The 6622-nt window shown below is 35.4% G+C and overlaps 1 long non-coding RNA gene across 1 annotated transcript; it reads left to right on the forward strand.

The window, feature by feature from the left end:
• The first annotated feature begins 2838 nt into the window (after positions 1–2838).
• Positions 2839–4003, forward strand: LOC145123488 (uncharacterized). Its single transcript, XR_013715161.1, has 2 exons — positions 2839–3414; positions 3482–4003. It is a non-coding gene; the product is annotated as an uncharacterized LOC145123488 (long non-coding RNA).
• The last annotated feature ends 2619 nt before the right edge of the window (positions 4004–6622 follow it).

Below are 6622 nucleotides of genomic sequence, written 5' to 3' on the forward strand. Positions count from 1 at the left end.
TTCGATTTCAAAATCCAGACCCAAGTAACCCAGGGTTTTTTTCCAATTGAAAGGCACACAGACGGAAATAAAGTTCCCTAAAAACCCCTAGGATGCGTCTTTTAGGGCAATAAAAAACGGAGGGTGAGGGGAGATCGAGATAGGCACGAAGACGAAATTGAGATAGGCGGAAGGATTTTTTTTTTTTTGGGGGGGGGGGGGGGAATCGGTAGGAATGAATGTTTTTGTTTAAAATTTTTGAAAGATATAAAATTTAAAATATGAAGATGAAATCGAGAGGGGCGGCAATAGGTTTTTTTTAAGGAAAATGAATATTTTATTTTAAAAAGTTCAAAAAAAAATTAAAAGATTTCACATTTAGAAAAATAAAATAAAACATATCCTAATAAAATATTTTGGGTCAAAAGTTAAGAAAAAGAAATAAAGTTTAATACTCCCTCCGTCCCAAAAGGAAACATGGACTATTATTTTGAGACGGAAAGAGTAGTTAATAATTTTCATTACCTTTTATATAAAAAAAATCGAAGTTCTAATGAATTACTTTTAAATTTTTAAATATTTTAAAATTTGATTAATGATAGTAAACTAGGAATAACTCTAAAGCAAATACTTAAGTGGGCGATGCAGGGGTGAGGTGGTGTAGGGGTATCTGTGTTGACGTAAAGTGGGTGGGTAGGGTCGGATATGGGTATGGGTATGGGATGGTAGGGGTTGGTGGATGAGTATATACATGTGAGTTTCATGGTATGGGTCGGATATGTGTAAAGTAGGTGTATGTGTGGGTGGGTGGTGTAGGTTATATAAGGTGAGGGTGGCGTGTGGGTGTGAATATAGGGCGAGGTGGGTGGTATTGGTGCAGGTGGGGGTAAAGTTAGGTGAATTAGTGGGTGTGTGTGAGGTGGGGATGTAGGAATGTGCCTTAAGCCTAAACCTATAAGACATGAGACCTAATCCATAATCCATAAGCCCTAAGTCATAAGTCATAAGCCATAAGCCATAAGCCAAACATCATACACCACAAGCTATAAGTTATAAGTCTTAAGCCTTAAGTCATAAGTCTCGAGACATAAACCATAAGCCATAAGCCATAAGCCATAAACATTAAGTTATAAGTCATATATAAGCCACAATCCTTAATCTGTAAGACACAAGCCATAAGTTATAATCCTTAAGCCCTAAAACATAAGTTGTACGCCTTAATCCTAAAATCTCTAACACCCACCTAACCCACCATAAGGCATAGGGATTAATGCTTGGTATATGCTTAGTGCTTAGGGCTTTATGCGTAGTGCTTATGGATTCGGGCTTATATGGTAGTTCTGAAGGCTTAGGTTTTATTAAATACATGCACATATACATATATGCACATACACATACACAAATGCATAAACTCTAAGATATACCCCGTAAACCCTAAGCCTTACACCATATGACATAATCCCTAAGGCTTAAGCCATAAGCATAAGGCTTTAGCCCTAAGATATAAATCATAAGACTTAATCCATGCACCTTAATCATCAAGTAATGTGACTTAAGTTATAATCCCTAATCCATATGTCGTAAGCCATAAGCCAAAAGCCCTAAGCCTAAGTCCTACAACCTAATCCGTAAGCCATGAGTATTAATCTATAAGTGATACATCATAAGCCATGAGATATAAGCCCAAAGCCGTAATTCATAAGCCCTAAATCATGTGAGGGAATATAGAGCAAATATAACACCTAAATAGTTTACTAGGGTCACTAACGCGAATCTTAGATTATTAAGATTGTCAAAGCTTAGTGAAATTAGTTAAATAGTGAATTTTACGTAGCGTTCGACTATTGTGGCGATAATAATTCGAGTAGTTCCTTACTTCAGCCGATAAGGAGGATGTTCGTTCGCATAGTCAAAATAGGGCCTAAATTCTCTTATTTCTTTTCTTCTTTCTCCTTTCTCAGCCCAACTATATATATATATATATATATATATATATATATATATATATATATATATATATATATATATATATATATATAAGGGGAAGAAATGTGGAGATGGCTAGAATTGTGCCACCTCCATATTATTTAGCATATAAACATGCATATTACCCCACAAATATTGAGGCAACTAACCAATTAACCACTAAGTAAAGACTAAACTTTTCACTCTTATCTCTCACTCTATCTCTCGGCCTATATCTCACTCTCCAACCTCTATCTCATTTCAAACTCAACCCATATTCTCTCAACTCTTCTCCATCCTTCATCTCTCAAAGAAATCGTGGATTAAGGGAGATCTTCAAAGAATCACTTCAAGCTTCATATTTGTGGTGAGATATTACAAACCCAAGTGATATACTTCATCTTTAAACTTATTCACTCGTCTTACACTCATGTTTTCGTGAATCATGCTCTTAGAACAGCTTAGAGCCTGAAAATCATCTCAATAACACATCTAGGGCCGAGATCTCTTCATTTCTTCATCAAAAACCGAAATCTTCAAACAAGGTGAGTTCATACCCCTTTATTTTCGGTTTTATATGATTTTTGGGGGAGAATACAAGTTGCTATATGATAGATCTCGAAAACTCTAACAAAAATGGGTGAGATTTGAAAACTAAAACACTCTAAGCAACATCCTACAAAAATGAAAGTGTTAAACATGTCTAAGATGTTGAAAAACTAAACAAAATCGTGTATAAGGATCATTTTTGACAAATAAACAAAAGTTGTGACATTTGTGACTTTAAATCATTCCCGAGTTTGTTTTGTAAAATATATCAAACAAAAAGAATTTTTTTTTGTAATGAATTAAACCAAAAGGGACTATTTTTGATCTTTTAAAACAACATAAGGACCATTTTGTAAAGACTAAGTCCAATAGGATTTGCCTTGAAAGCATTTATGTCAAAGGTGTCAGTTTTAATTTAAAGTATTAAACACGGGAACTGTTTTGCCACATTCCCCAAATATACCAAAGGAGACGCATCTTCTTCTGATCAGGGAAGAGGAACGGACGGCCAAAAGAAACGCGAATGAAACAGTCATACGCCTCTCATCTGTCGAGCGGAGGGAAAAGGAAATCGAAGGCGGCAACAGGTGGCTCGGTGGAGGAGACCAATAGCAAAGAGGAGGGAAGAAGAAGTCCGTCAAAAACGGCGATCCATCTTTGGTCTTCGTGATTCTGTCGCCGACAGCAACAACTCGGAAAAGAAATTAGAACAACAAGCAACAACGATTGGGTTTGGGGTGTTTGGGGTGGTGCTTTTTCGAAAGTAGCTGGGGTGTTTGGCTGAGATCGGTGAACAGGAAGGGAAGGATGTGAAAGTAGAAAAGCGGCTCGGTGGTGGCTGTTGTCAACAGCGGTGGTGGCGGAGCATAGTGGCCGTGGGCGTTCTCTGGTGAACCCTCGTGGGTTCCTTTCTCGTCACAGGTTAGTCAAATGGGCAAAGAAACAACACTAATAGGGTGTGTTTGGCGTGATGTCTTCTTGATTGCAGGGAAATCTCCACTTGTGGTGGAGGTTTGGGTTGATTCCATTGACAGGTAAGGCACAAGAAAGAAAACGGGGATGCTGCCCATCTTGGTTTCGCCGGAAACTGCCACCCACCACCGGTGGTCCTTGGCAGGAAATGATGAAGATGAAAGGAGGGGTTGATGCTTCTTCATTGGCCAAAACAGTCCATGAATCAGAAAAGAGAAGAGAAATAAAGAAGGATTTTGGGTTTTTGTGGTGTGATACATTTGTGTTCAATTTCCAAATTTGGTATTCACCATACATTATAGATTTACTTTGGATTGGATGAAGTTTGTAAGAAAAGTCTTTGAGTGCTAATTTGGTCAAGGTGAAACTTGAAATCAACATACTTGGTTGTCAAATTTTATTTATTGTTGTACTTCGAGGTAATTTTAGAAGCAATGTATTGCTTCAATTATTAATATGTATTTGTGTATGTAGAAACATGTATTTGGTGTATTATTGAGTGATGTGGTAAAAAATGTGAGTGTAGATGTTATAATCATATTGCTAGTAATTTAAAATCAATTATGATCGACTCAAAGTGCCAAAAGTACAATGTCATATTTGGAATATCTAAAATGGTGAAATTTTCTAACTTTCTAGATTTGTGTGCTCTCGATCCGGATATAATTTTTTTTTTTTGAAAATGACAAATGATAATCTTGGTTATAAGATTTCCGAAAAGTCAGAAGGATCTTAAATCCGATAAGTAGAACTTCGGGAAAACCCGTTTAAAGTTTCGCGATTTATATGATCGAATTCGACAGATTTTTCAAATCTGATTTTGGTCGAGACTAAAAATGTGATAAAATTATAATAAAATAATAGAACGTAGTCTGAGTTCAAAAACGTGCTCAAAAACAGTTTACGAGATTCGAAGCTATTCAAACGAAACAGGGCACGGTTCATTTCAAAAAATCAGATAAATACTGATTTTTATAACCTTAAAGAGTCGTAACTTTCTCATACGACATCTGTTTTGGTCGTTCTTTATATCCACGAAATCAGGAGAACATATTCTATTCAAATATCTTATCCATAACTCTCAGATATATCTGATGCAAAAATTATTTTTTTAACGTCACCAATAAATTTAATTTTTGTAATTTTCGATTTGATGTTCAATGATAGAAGGTTCGAGCAGTTTGAGATGTTCTAAAAGTAATTATAAATATAATATCTATAGTATACTTTATAAACATAAAATTACACGCAATTGATATTTATTGCATAACGGTTCGCGGTGGTTTGACTGCCGAACTCTAACCAATTTTACCGGTTGTTACAATTTTTTAACTTAAGGCATACACTAGTACAAAAAGAATAACCATTATATAATCATAGTCACATATTCAATGACCATGCTATAATTATATTGAACATACATTATTTTACTTATATAATTAGACTTATCTATAGACACACATAATAATTGTAACCATAATTAAATGCTACTTACAGTCACAATATTTGTTTTTTTCAAAGCTTATTCATCATATTTTGACATACATAATAAAATGCACATGACCATAAACCACTAAAAGTAATGTGTTTTCTTGATTTGACTAAGTCACTAGTAAACACTTTTCTATGGACACATAAATATTTAATGTGATCATGTGTATCACATGTTAGCTACATTAGATTTCATGTATCTAAAATATGCACCATGATACAGAAACATGTACAATTGCCTCATGTGACTATATACTTATCTATTGTCTCTTATAAAAAAAATATCACAACATTAATCAATACATGTGGTTGATATCAAAGATAAATATCGTCAAATTTAAGAGACTTCTAAATACAATAGTACAACCAGAATAAACATTACATAATTATAAGAACATATTCAATGAACGACCCATAATTATACCGATAAGACATTATTGTTCTTTTATAACTATATTTACATATAGACACATATAATAGCTGTAATCATAACTAAATGCTACCTACAAACACAATATTTGTTTCTTCTCAAAGTCAATTCATAATATTTTGACACACATAATAAAATGTACATGACCATAAGTAACATATTCAATGAACGACCCCTAATTATACCGATAAGACATTATTGTTCTTTTATAACTATATTTACATATAGACACATATAATAGTTGTAATCGTAACTAAATGCTATGTACACACACAATATTTGTTTATTCTTAAAGCCAATTCATAATATTTTGACACATATAATAAAAGGTACATGACCATAAGTAACCAATACTAACTTGTTTTATTTTCTTGCGTTAACTAAGTACAACTAGTACAGAACCGCCCTATGGACACATAAATATTTAGTGTGACCATATGTATCACCTTTTAGCTATTTTGTATGTTATGTGGCTATAAAGGCACCAGGTTATAGACACACATAGAACTAACTCATATCACGATACGTTTATCTAATGTCTCTCATAAAAAAAAGTATGACAATCTTAATCAATAGTTGTGGCTGATTGTGACCTATGGCCTCAGTGGTCGAGTGTGACTAATATTTGTCACATTTGGTATAATTAAGTGTGGTTAAAGTTTTTAATGGCCACACAAACTAATTTAAATGTATCCAAAAACAGTCTCTAAATTTTTTTAGTGACCTTTGGCCACACTTTTAATAAAAAGTGTCACATGCCGTTTTTCGGAAAGTGTGACCATAGGTCTTTTTTGTAGTAGTGGAGATCTCCGACCGAGATCAGGAGCTTTCTGTGTTTAGCCGACTACTATCGGAGATTCATCAGAGATTTCTCCAAGATTGTCGTTCCTCTCACCAGGCTGACCCGGAAGGGTGTTACCTTTACTTGGGGTCCCGAGCCGCATACCTCATTTAAGACCCTTCGCCAGAGATTGTGCGAAGCCCCGGTGTTAGCCCTTCCCGAGGGAGTGGAGGACTTTGTGGTTTATTGTGATGCTTCTATATCTGGGATGGGCGCGGTGTTGATGTAGAGGGGGCACGTGATAGCATATGCATCGAGGCAGCCGAAGCCTCATGAGACGAGGTATCCCACCCATGACCTGGAGTTGGGGTGGTGGTGTTCGCCCTCAATATTTGGCACCACTATCTTTATGGTGTCCGGTGTACCATATACACGGACCATAAGAGCCTGAAGTA

This window comes from Lactuca virosa, chromosome 7 (genome assembly GCF_052849685.1).
Source record: "Lactuca virosa cultivar CGN04683 chromosome 7, Lactuca_virosa_CGN04683_v6, whole genome shotgun sequence".
Classification (NCBI taxonomy): domain Eukaryota; kingdom Viridiplantae; phylum Streptophyta; class Magnoliopsida; order Asterales; family Asteraceae; genus Lactuca; species Lactuca virosa.